Source organism: Lissotriton vulgaris, chromosome 11 (genome assembly GCF_964263255.1).
Source record: "Lissotriton vulgaris chromosome 11, aLisVul1.2, whole genome shotgun sequence".
In the NCBI taxonomy this organism is placed as follows: Eukaryota; Metazoa; Chordata; class Amphibia; order Caudata; family Salamandridae; genus Lissotriton; species Lissotriton vulgaris.
The window spans coordinates 282697732-282710652 of record NC_141699.1 but is presented as its reverse complement, the minus strand read 5'-3'; positions in this window follow the sequence as shown (position 1 = coordinate 282710652).

Sequence of the window (12921 nt, the reverse complement as noted above, 5' to 3'; positions counted from 1 at the left end):
GGCCGATGATGAAGCATGACACTCGCAAGAGTGTATGAGGCCATTCATTCCAACTAATGGGATGCCCAGGGGAGCACTCCACTGAGCACTACCCCCCCATCAATTTTCCTCCCCTCTTGACCGTATCACTATTTTTCTTCGTCTAGGAACAACTGAGTCCTCTTCTTGTTAATCATTGCTACATGGGGCTCCGACTCATGTTGGACCTTCCATTCTAATTTCTTGGAATGCTAAATTGAGCCTTAGGATCATCTCTTGATCTCATTTCTCTACCCCTTCTTTGTTACACAACAATCCAGGTAACCATCTTGGCTCCCGGACCCCCAATGCAACGTACGAGATTAGCACAACTGACAAAACACCGCTCCAGCAGCCCTACTGCCTACCCAACACTCTTTCCCCACCATCATTTGCGCACATAGCGCTCGCAGCAGCGAGACCTCTATCGCCAAACTCTCCTGATCTCATACCACCCCAGCCTGGCCGCCGGCGTAGCCGGATAACGGGCAGGTTCCCTGCCCGCGCGCCCCAGCACCATTCTATAAACCGCCAGCAACTGAAAAGCTGTCACCTGCTTCTGGGAGGCATGACAAAATATCTCTCCCACTGTCGTTCGTGCCTGGAGGCAAAATTCTCTCCACTCACGCACCGGGCACACCCCACAAATCCACTCTCACCCCACCACACCCACTTGCCCCTACCCACCTGGTCTGTTTTAGAACGACCCAACCAGATACCCAGAAGCGACCCGTCCACTCGCACATATTCAAACACTCTACCCGGCTTGCCCCTCGTCCCCACTAACTCTGACACCCGAAAAGTCCAGAAAAACATCCAAATCATGCATAAACGGAACAATGCCACCTCGTGGCCAACATAACAGCAATGCGGCAACTCCACCAACAAGCACTGCAACAAATCAAACGTAATTGCCTCTCTAAGTGCCTCACCCCCGCCCTCCCCCTTCTCTCGGCCCCAACCTTTCAACATTCTGCTCAGCAAGTCACTCCTAGCTGGATCAAAACCTAAATATACCATGCTGTATAAGGAGATCCCTGCCAGCTTTCCTGAGATCGTCCTTTGTGACAGACCCCTATCCATGCAATCCAGAACATATCGAACAACTCCCTGCTCACAGCTGCACCGGGGCATACACCATGTCTCACTGTTCCAGCCCAAAAAGGCACCAAATTCTGAATACGCCAACCTGTAAGAACACCTTGTTTAGCCCGGTATGGATTTCTCCACCAAGCCCATTACTCTCACTTCCCCCAGGCCCAGATACCTCCGGCAAGTTTGGTCTTGCAAGCTTCCGCTCCTGGCGCCAGCCTCCTGAAACGCTGTCACTGTGAACGAGACAACGCATCCGCAATGTCATTGCTTGCACCTGGTACATGTTGCGCGCGAAACAGCACATTAAAACACAAACATGGCAGCATAAAACTTCGCAGCAAGCGCAGCTCTTGCAGGTCCCTCGCCTTCTGGTTGTTCACCAGGTCCACCACCGTCCTGTTGTCCACGTGAAAAAAAACTACCTGTTCTGAAACTCTGGAGCCCACACCATTAGTGCTACCAACAGCGGAAAAAATTCCAGGAACGCAATGCTCCTGCCCTGCCTCAGCCAATGGACCGGCCACTGTTCCGCGCACTACCGTCCGTCCCAGAAAATCCCGAAACCAGACGCACCAGCTGCGTCAGAATAGAGCTGCACCTGCCAAACCATCTTATTGTGCACAAAATCCAGTGACACACCGTTGAAGTCAGACAAAAAACTTTGCCACACCCGCAGATCCGACTGGACCCCCAGTGTGACCCTGGCCCTGTGATGAGGGAGTACCACCCCAGACATGGCCATGCCGAGGAGCCTGCAAAAAGTCCTCCCAGCCCGGACAACCTGGCACGCAAAGATCAACAACCCCAAGAGACGCTGCACTGCCCTCAAATCAATCTTCTTCTCTCCAATCACGTGCAGCAGAAAAGCCTGCATCTCAGTCACTTTCTGTGCCGGCAAACGTGCCATCCATGCCACTGAATCCAGCTCAATCCCCAAAAATGTCAAACAACAACTGGGCCCAGCTGTCTTTTCAGGCACCAAAGGAACACCGAAATCCCGGGCCAAACTCTGGAACTGCTCCAGGGCCTCCCCACACACCGCAGACTCCCCCCGCCCAACAAACAAGAAATCATCAAGATAGTGAGACACCAACCTATGCTCACTCCTGACCGTAAAGGCCCACTGCAGAAATGAACTGAACGTCTTGAACAAAACGCAGGAAATTGCACAACCGATAGGCAAGACCTATCGGTTGTGCAATTTCCTGCGTGGCCCCGTCAAACTGCATTCCCAGCAGGGAGAAGGATCACTGAAATAATATCGAGGGACAAAATATCGACTTGCCAAAATATCGTGGACAAAATATCGACAGTCAAAATATCGAGTTTGTATCTACAAACAGGTAAGTACAAAAATATCGAGTACAAAATATCGTTAACAAAAATATAGATGTAAAAAATATCGACTTTATTAAAAACAGTGTTAAATTAAATTAATATTAAATTTTAATTACTAAAATATACTTAAAACGACTTAAATTAAATTATAATAATTAAATAATAAATGAAAATAATAAAAATAATTTTTTAAAATCTTATTTGTTGACCCTGAACCCTAAAAATACCCCTTTACCCAAAAACCCAAAACTGACCCTGAACCCTAAAAATACCCCTTTACCCAAAAACCCAAAACTGACCCTGAACCCTAAAAATACCCCTTTACCCAAAAACTGAAAACTGACCCTGAACCCTAAAAATGCCCCTTTACCCAAAAACTGAAAACTGACCCTGAACCCTAAAAATACCCCTTTACCCAAAAACTGAAAACTGACCCTGAACCCTAAAAATACCCCTTTACCCATGAACTGAAAACTGACCCTGAACCCTAAAAATACCCCTTTACCCATGAACTGAAAACTGACCCTGAACCCTAAAAATACCCCTTTACCCATGAACTGAAAACTGACCCTGAACCCTAAAAATACCCCTTTACCCATGAACTGAAAACTGACCCTGAACCCTAAAAATACCCCTTTACCCATGAACTGAAAACTGACCCTGAACCCTAAAAATGCTCCTTTACCCAAAATTTATCAATATTATTTAATTACCAATTAATTATTAATTAACAATAACAATAAAGTAAATATATTAGAACATTAGCTGTAATTATTTTAATAATTAATATTATTTTTTCAAAATTAATTACTTAAAAATAACACAAAATTATATATATTAAAAATGTACTCTAATTAATGTAATTAACTAATTACAATTAATTAATTAACAATTATTTACTAATACAAAATATATTCAAAATTATATTAATTAATTAACTAATTAATATTAATTAATTATCAATTAATTATTAATTAAAAATATTAACAAACATATATTAATTAATTAATTATTATTAAATTACTTCCCACCCTATTCCCCTATAAACCCACAACCCGCTACAGAATTACATTACGCAATTATTATAAAAACAAAATTCATGTAATAAAATATTTTATAACATTAATACACACTATTCACACATATTATTACATAAAAATACACTATAAAATATTATATATTATTAAAAAATCGATATTTTTGCTATCTATATTTTATACAGTCGATATTACTTCACTTACCTGAAAAACGATATTTTTGTAGTCGATATTATGTCCAGTCGATATTTTGTCCAGTCTATATTTAAAACTCGATATTATGTCCAGTCGATATTTTGGAGTCGATATTTTGTCTCTATACCCAGTGAGAAATCACCTGGATGAATGGGAAGGAAACAAAACGCAGATTTGATGTCACATTTTGCTAATTCCGCTCCCTGCCCATATGCCCGTACCAGACGGTTGGCATCATCGACTGACGCATCATTCACGGAGGTCCCTTCCAGCCAGGACAAATGATGAATCAGACAAAACTCCCCCTGCTCTTTCTTAGGCACTACCTCCAGAGGTGAGATAATGAGGTCCGGGACCGGCCAAGTTTCAAACGGGCCCACAATCCTGCCTTCTAAAACTTCTTTCCGCAGCTTTGCTGCCACCACCCCCGGCAATTCCTTCGCTGACTTCAAGTTTTCCGCAAATCTCTGCTCCTGAGGACCCTTATAACCAACCCGGAACCCCTCCGTAAACCCCCAGTGGGTCTTCAACGCCGCCTCTCTATCAGGGTACGGGAGAGCCATGGACCCATGGCCTCCACATCAACCGCTGTAGGAGCCCTTTGGCCCAGCCTGCCCCCGTCCTTTGATGATCCAGCACTGCTTGGAGGGCGTGGCCAGGGTGAAAAATTATTGTGTGACAGGGTGGCGACTGCCACATGGAGCACTCGTGCTTGAATTTACAAGGGTGTTGTGTGCAGAAACCCTTATTACAGTTCCAACAGGCCCTTGTTGTAGCCCCTGTACGCTTGGGCGGCTGAACAGTCGCCCCAGTATAGGTGGACTGACTTCCTGCTCGTCCCCCAACTCACTTCCTCTCACACCTCACCCTCTTCCAGCTCCTCACTGTCCTCATCATAGTCCAGTTGCTGCTCATCCACTACCTCCAAAGATGCTTTCCGCACTTCACTCTCCACTCTTTTCGCACCTTTCCCTTGCACACCAGGCACAAACTCACTCTCCAGAATCGCCTGTGTGCGCTCCCTCAGAGGAGGGCAGGCCGCCGTGGACCCCCCTGCTGCTTTGCTCCGGCGTCTTGCGCCCTGCCGGCCCACCCTTGCCTCTGCCAGCCTCCACCGCCGGCTTGCACCCCCAGGCCGTCTGCTCCTGAGGAGGCCCCAGCGCCCTCAGGTCTCTGCAACGTCAAGGCAGTCCCTGCCCCCTCTACCCAGAGCCACTAACCACAAGACTCTGGGGTCCCTGAAACCTACCCAGGCCCTGCTCCTGCGTCACAACAATGATACTGAGGCCCACCTCCCCAGGCACACCCCCCCAGCCTGCCTCCCAGGCAGCACACAGGACCTGGCACCTCCTCTCTGTTTCCTCAATGACGCAATGCTGGTCGTGAATGCGCTCCTCGAGGGACATGCTGTCCCACCTATCTGCCCATGACTCGTGTCCCACCACTCTCAGGGCCTGCCCCCCTACCTGTGAAGGGACAGGGGCCTATGGCCCGGGGACCTTCAAAGGCCCTTTACACTTGCTACTGTGGGGCCTGCTCACCCCCTTCCTTCTGCAGGAAAGATCCACTTGCTGCTCTCCCCAGGCCCCCTCCACTTTCTCCCCAGACTCCCCTGCCAATAATACTAGGACAAAGTCATCTTCTGCCGGCTCCTCGGTGGCGCTCTACCCCTCCCCCTCCCCTCACTGCTCTCGCTGGATGCTTCATATGGGCCCTCCAGGCCCTCTTCTTTCACCATCTCGGGGCCTGTAGCCCCCCGAGCACCGGACCGCCTCTCTCTCCTGCGCTGCCAAAGTACCATGGGCAGCCCCACCCCCCCTCCCGCACCCTCCGGCCTCCTAAGTGAGGCCGGGGGATCCTGGAAATGCGTGGGGACGTTCTGACGCCTGCCCCTGCGCTTGCCACCATCTGCTTGATTACCCCCCCCTCCCCGACGTACCTGTTTTTGGCGGTGGTGGCTCCTCTTGACAAGAAACTACCGCCGCGGCCACTCCAGATGACGCGGACCTGGGTGTGCAGGTCATGCCGACCACGCATAGTCCAGCACGCTGGACCGCAGGAGATCCGCTCTCCCGGCCCGGCCCAGTACTAGAAGCGTGGCACAGACCACTGCCGCATCTGGGTCCCCCATGCCACTCCCTGCGCCAAACACCGTCCTGAAGCCCAGATACCGCCGGTGAGGCCCCTTCCTCCATCCGACAAATGCCCTCCACCAGAATGCACACTGGGGCACCAGTAGCTGCACTCCCTCACTAGTTGACCGACTGGGGGCTAACGCGTTACTCCCTACACACTATTTTCCTTATCTAATCCTCAAAACTATTCCTGCCTAATCTCTGAGGCGCTGGGGACAGGAAGAGGAAAAACTTCCTCTCGTGCCCCCCTTTATCAACTAACCTAAACTCCTCCCTCTAAGCCCACCCCCTACACTACCTAGCAACCTGTCCTTCTCGCACGAACTCCCAGGGGAAGACTGGTCTGCCGACCTTACTTCCCCTGAGGGCCCCGTCATGCCCGTGCAGGTGAGGAGACCGGACCTTAGGAGCTCCACCAGACCAGAAGAAACCTAGAGGGCAGAGGATGTGACAGTGGGTGGTGAGCCACCCAGAATCGTTGTCTTGCGCCCGTACAGGTGTGAGGCCGTACAGTAAACAGCGCTCCCCTGAGTCCCCAGAAGTGTGAGTGAGGCCTAGGGGCAGGGCCGAGATTACTAATCCGAGCACGGCTGCAGGGCATGTAACTTGGGGTGGAGCTCTCAACATTGGAACTGCTATCTGGTGAGCGGGTGCTCTGGTAGTGATCCAGGCTGTGGCCCATGAGACATACTGGGCACCCATATAACTCATCATTCCCAAAAGTAATCTGCATCCTATTGGGCCCTACATTTCACACGGAGGCAGAGGCACGGTCACTGCTCCCCCAGTGCCTTCCTGCATGCCGTGGCCTGAGCACTGACAGGAGGGCTGCAGGCGATGGAGCTGGGTGCAGGAAGCGAGGCCTGAGTGAGGGAGATGCACCTGGACATAGGAGGAGAGCAACCTCACAGAGGCCTAACCAGCCCAGGGAAGGACACCCCCGGAGCCCTGAGTAGTGAAGCAGGCCTAAAGGGGAAGCTCCAATTGAGAACGACCCGGCACCGAGTGAGGCCTAGAGATACCACCTACTATGGTGGTATGGTAGGTGGTATAAGGAGCTAAAGAATCTGGTTTCGGCAGCCGTAACCCGACTGGATGATAGCTCAGAGTGATGGCCTCAAACCAAACGAAGAAGGAAGCCTCCATTAAGGATCTTCTGGGGAAACCCAACACCAAGAAGAATGAAGCCCACCCTGACTACCTACCCAGAGCAGCTGGCAAAGTATCCCTAGCTTTGAACCCAGCAACCACAACAGAACCGGTAACACGTCATTTTTTAGAACAACTGTTCGGCACCCTACGAGAAGACTTCGCAGCTCTGCCCCAGGAAGTTGCAACAGACATTAAATCCCTCAAAACAGATCTCACAGAGCTGGGAGACAGGGTGGATGCCCTTGAAAGAATGGGGAACAGCAGGGAGGAAGAACTCCATGATCATGCGCAGGAACTACTGGAGGTAAGAATGAGGAGTTATGTAACCACCTGGAGGATTTGGAAAACTGATCCAGATGCTCTAACATCCCAAATAAGGGGGTTCCACTCCAGGCAGATGCTGGGAGGTTAGAGGACATGGTGGTACGGCTCTTTAAGCAGGTGATATTAGAACTTAGAGATAAGGACATCCTGCTAGATCGCACACACAGGGCGGGCGCCCAGCAGCGGGGCCAGGATGGCCACCGGACATTCTGACTTGTCTCCACTCGTACAGCCAAAAGGAGAAAATGATGGCAGCAACGCAGTACATGTTGGTCATATTGTTTGAAGGAGGCCATTTTGGGCCTCGATATGGCTTCCAATGGGGAGTACGAAGGCATGCAAAAGAAGCAGCAGCAACAGGGGGGGGTGGCAGGCCACGGCACAGGCGAGGTGCGGGGAAGGAATGATTGACAAAACCGTTGGAATCCGTGAGTACCAGGGAAAGAGTAGCACTTCTGCAGCAGCTTCAGCAAAGTGAGGAAGAACCAGAGCTAGGAGACCCATGAGCCCTGAACAGAGCTGGTACTTAGTGCTGAATGGCTTATATGGGTGTCTGAGGTCCCACCTTTGCTAGCCCTGCGCAGCGGGGCCAGTAACCCTACTCTGCATGTGAAACATGGTGAGAGATGGATGCCAGGCTGATGGACACCTTAAATTGTGTTATTTTTCACCAATTTTGGGTATTTTGTTATGGAAATAGTTTGTTAGAGTTCTTGATTGTTCTCTTTCTTTCCTGTCTATTCCATCTACCGGGAACATTGCATATAAAGGCCAGGGGGACTCGATGCAGGACTGCCACGCAAACACCCTGCGGTTAGTGCTGAGAGGCACTGCACTGTTCCATACAAAAGTGAACTTACCATCGGTGGCCTGCTCCTTGCTCTTGCTGATGTGTGTTTAGGCAGGTGGGTAGTGCTTGCTGAAGGGGTTGGTATGGGGTGCGCTCCCCTCCCATAGGTGTCAGTGGGCAAACAATACTTTTCGCCCACCACCCCCCATCAGGGAATGGTTAGCAGATTAGTTCCTGATATGCCTTTTTCCCGTAGCTTGCTTGATAACCCCATTTTTTCAGTCTTGTTGGCATCTTTTTGGCCCCACACTCCAAAACCATATTCCGGGAAAGCTCACTGTCATGCCCACCGGCTAACCACAACACAACAGAAACACACAATCCAATTCTTAAGATACTGAGCCTCAACATCAGAGGCCTCAATGCATCGGCAAAATGCCTTGCCCTACTCACATTCCTCAAGGACTCCAAATGCGACATATGCTTTCTGCAAGAAACACACTGAATGCGCCCTGACAGGAGACGCCTTAAATTTCGAGGTTTTGACCGTCAATTATTTTCCTCCACTTAAGGGAAACAGCTAGGGGTGGCCATTTTGTTTGCAAAACACTTCTCGTTTGAGATTATGAGAAGCATATCAGGAAAGCAGTGATTAATTTGTGGAAAGCACTGATTAATTTATGTTCATGCTTGCTGGTGGTGGACACTGGCGCTCGTTTTCGTATTAAGAAATATTTTCATTATCAGACCTTGAGTGATTTCAAGAGAGACAAAGGAAGAAACAGAGAAAGAAGGATGAAGAGAAAGGAAAACAGTGACAAGTAAAGAAAGCAGAGATTAACAAAAACCTGCAAGAGTGAGACAAAGGGACAGGATGCACAGGGTGGTGCAATTATAGGGCAAAGTGGGGAACCAAGTCTAGGAATCGCGATCATGCAGCCTTGGTGTTTGACAACCCCAGCAACACATAGAAAATGTTGGGCCTATCCACTTATTTATTTATTTTGGAAATTAAGCAGTGTATGAAAAAGGCTAATAAACTACAAACCAAGAGAGAATCTTGAAGAAGTGTTAAGAAAGAGAAAAGTAACTGTAAACTGCCTTGATAATATAGAAATAGTATATGGAAAGAAAGAAATTAAAGATGAATAAACAGACAAATATGGAGTGATTATAAGGAATGAGACTAATAAAGTACAAAACCACAAGGTATACACGAAGAGTATTTGAGAGGGATCAATGAAGTAAAAACGCACTGAGGAGTCTCGTAGAATATAAAGAACAGAGGTCAATAAGTGTAACACTACTTGAGGATATTGGAGGGAGTATTAGGAAACTGCAAACTCCCCAACAGTAAAGGGATATTATTTGGCAGCAGACCAGACAACTCATTTAGAATCACAAAGAGTGCATTAAAAGAGAGAGATTATTACATGCAAACGTCCGAGAGTTATCCTGAAGCAAATATTAGGAAAGAGACAAATGGATTTCAGATCTACTGAGAATCAAAGGAAAAGTTACAGGAAATTGCCAATAACTACAACCCCACTCAAGATCAAAGGGCTATGAGGGTACACACCAATACTTGCACTCGCCTGAGGATTATGAAGAGCGTGAGGAGAGAAACCAATAGCTCAAAAACTTCCAATAGACCTGGAGAAGTATTAGGAAAAAGACCTATTGCTCTACACCCACTGAAGATCATTGGGAGAAAGAGACCAATAACCGGAAATATTCTAAAAATCAGAAACAGAGTCTTGGGAGAAAAGAGCAATCATCTAAATACCCTGACAGTAATGGGGGTATCAGGAGAGAGACCGATAGACTGCTAATTTCTATGGGTCATAGGAAGTGTATTAGAAGAGACATCAATAAATGCAACTCCCCTGAAGATCATGTGGAGTACTAGAAGAGAGGTCAATAACTGCCCCCTTGAAGATACCGAAGTTAAAACTAGAAGACAGGCCTATACGTGTGCTTCCCCATCCTTGAGGGTCATGGAAACAATCTTAAGAAATAGACCAATCAATTGCAAATGTCCTGGTTATTAGAGAGACAATATTAGGAGACAGATTGATGAACTGCAAACCCACTGAGAATCACGGAAAGAGTATAAGTAGAGCACCCAATTAATTACATCTCCCCTGGGAATCACATGAAGAGCATTAGGAAGGAAACTGATCATCTACAAACTCACTCAAGATCAATGAGACAGAATTAGGAGAAAGGCCAGCACCTAATAACACACTGGGGATCATGGGGGAGTAGAAGATACCCCAATACCTGCACAAAAACGAAAGACAAAGAAGAGAGAATAATGGGAGACAAAGACAACTGCAACCCCCTGAAAATATTTTAAGATGCTTTGGGGGCAAATCCAGGAACTCTTGAATCACCTGAGAATCTGAGAGAGAGGGTGTTGGGAGAAAGACCAATACTTTCAAAACCACAGAGGAGTATGTGCGAGGATTAGGGGAGAAACTCAGTGACCCAAAGGCATGGACCATAGAGAGAGACTTAAGATCACATGGAAAGAGTACACAGAAGGATACAAAGTTCCCCGGGGAGAGTACTACAGAGTGGAGAAGGGAGTCAAGGAACTAGAAAAGTTCCCTTGTCGGAACTAGAGAGCCTCACACACCCAGAGCGTTAGGTGTGAAACACACCCTGACTGTAGGATGTCCAGTTTCATCATCGGCTCACTGCTCCTCGTCAGACCGGCACTGCAATGTCTGACGGAGTGCCCAAAGGCACTCTTTTGGCGGAGTTCTTTTGTTCCTTGCCGATGGTGTGTGTGAGTGAAGGAGAAAGAATGTGTAGTCGGTGCAAAGTGAGTGAATATTAAAACAGGGCAAGCAGTCCACAATGGTTTCTTTTGACGTGGCTGATTCCCTGATTAAAAGGGGTGGGAGGGGAGCTAGAAGCTGTGGAAGTATACAGAAAACGAACTCAACCCCCTGGTGTGGTCAACATGTTTCTCACCAACCGGCGATTCGTCAGGACCTAAACAAGGTACTACACAAGAAGACAAGTGATATAATGCTCATTCAGGAAGTAAAAAGCAAATACAACCTCTCTGGGTCGGGTACAAAGATGGCCACGGGGTCCTGCTCTAATTAAGCGACCCTAAGGGAGAGTAACACGGGCCTCGCAGCATGCTCCAGTGAGGCCAGCGCTGTCTGGTGGATGTACCTGAGTGCTGATGCTGGGACGGCGGAGACACCTACCCCTCACGCTCGCGGCACCTGGACCTGTCTCTAGTTCCGACAAGGGAACTTTTCTAGTTCCTTGACTCCCTTCTCCACTCTGTAGTACTCTCCCCGGGGAACTTTGTATCCTTCTGTGTGCTCTAGACTAGGACATATACACTGGACCCCATTAAATATCGTCCTATCTCTGTTCCTCTTGTTGTTGCACACATGGAAAGAGTGTCAGGAAACAAACCAATAAGTGGCAAATCTGGATCACAGAGAGAGCATTAGGAGAGAGAGCAATCAACTGCAAACCGACTGTGATCTATGTGGTGAATACTAGAAAAAGCCAAATTTACAGGAAAGTAGGAAGTACAGCTAGTCTTTGCTAAGACAGCACCCTGGGCGAAACAACATTTGACACCCCTCCAAGACGTCCTCTTTAACTGTGTGTTGAAAAAAAGGCGAAGATCAGGGGAGGTGGAGGGGGCAAGATAAAGGATAGGCATGATAAGAAAAGTGGTCAAACTCAGTGTTAAATGGAAATACAGAACTGCAGGTGCTCTCCCTTTCACATTAAAGAAATGCAGGTACTCAGTAACGGAAAGTACCAGCCCATTAAACACTGGTCACACTGCAGTCTAGTGCACAAGCAGCCTCCAGAAACAGTGTTTATATGCACTTTTCTGTGGAGCTACATTTGAAGAAGACTGCTGCAGGCAGGTTCTGTGCCCCTCTAATGGTCCACACCTTGGGTGTGGGCCCATCACGCACATGCTACAGGCTGGCCTTGATAGGGAGAGTATGGATAGAGGGGAAACAGCAATTGCAATGACAGCTGAACCATACGTTGCGTTTGCAACGTGGTCTGAACAGCGCATGTGTCTTAACCACATATTCCTTTACCACGCATGTCGCTGACCACATGCTTTAGCGTTGGACTAAAAGTCCGAAGCTTTCCCTACTGTTGCTTGGACTGGAGTTGGAATAGTAAATTATACTGTTCCAAAGTCCAGCGCTTTCCAAAGGCAAGTCGTTGTAAAGACTTGCTTGGTAAAGGAAAGCGTGGATAATATTTATTCCTTGTTCCGACCGCATTGTTAAGTAACACGGGGTTTAGGCACACGTGGTTGTGGCATACAACCTTAGGAGATAGGTCAATAAATGCAAACACACCTGAGATCGAGGGGTAGAACTACGAAACACACAAAGTAAATCGAAACCCACTAGGGATCATTGAGGGAGTGAAAATAAAAGAGTGAAATGAACTGCAAACCCATTGAGAATCATATGGGTATTAAGAGAGAGACGCGTAACAACTCACGCAGCCCCAAGAATTATGGGGATAGTATTTGGAAACAGACCAAAAATTGCAAGGTTCATGCGGCTCACAGAGGGAGCTTATTGGTCTTTAGACACCCCTGGAGATTTTTAAGTAGCACCATACAGAAATGATGGGGCAGGAAACTCTCCAAATGCCCCTCCCTCCAGAGCCTTTCAGTACATACACTACTCAGGCAAAGCTCGGTAGGACAGACAGAGAACATCAGCTGTAAGGAGTCTGAACTAACAACTTCCCGTCCCTCAGCATGTCCTGAGGCACATACACCCCTCTCACCCACTACGCACCCATTATACCCGCACAC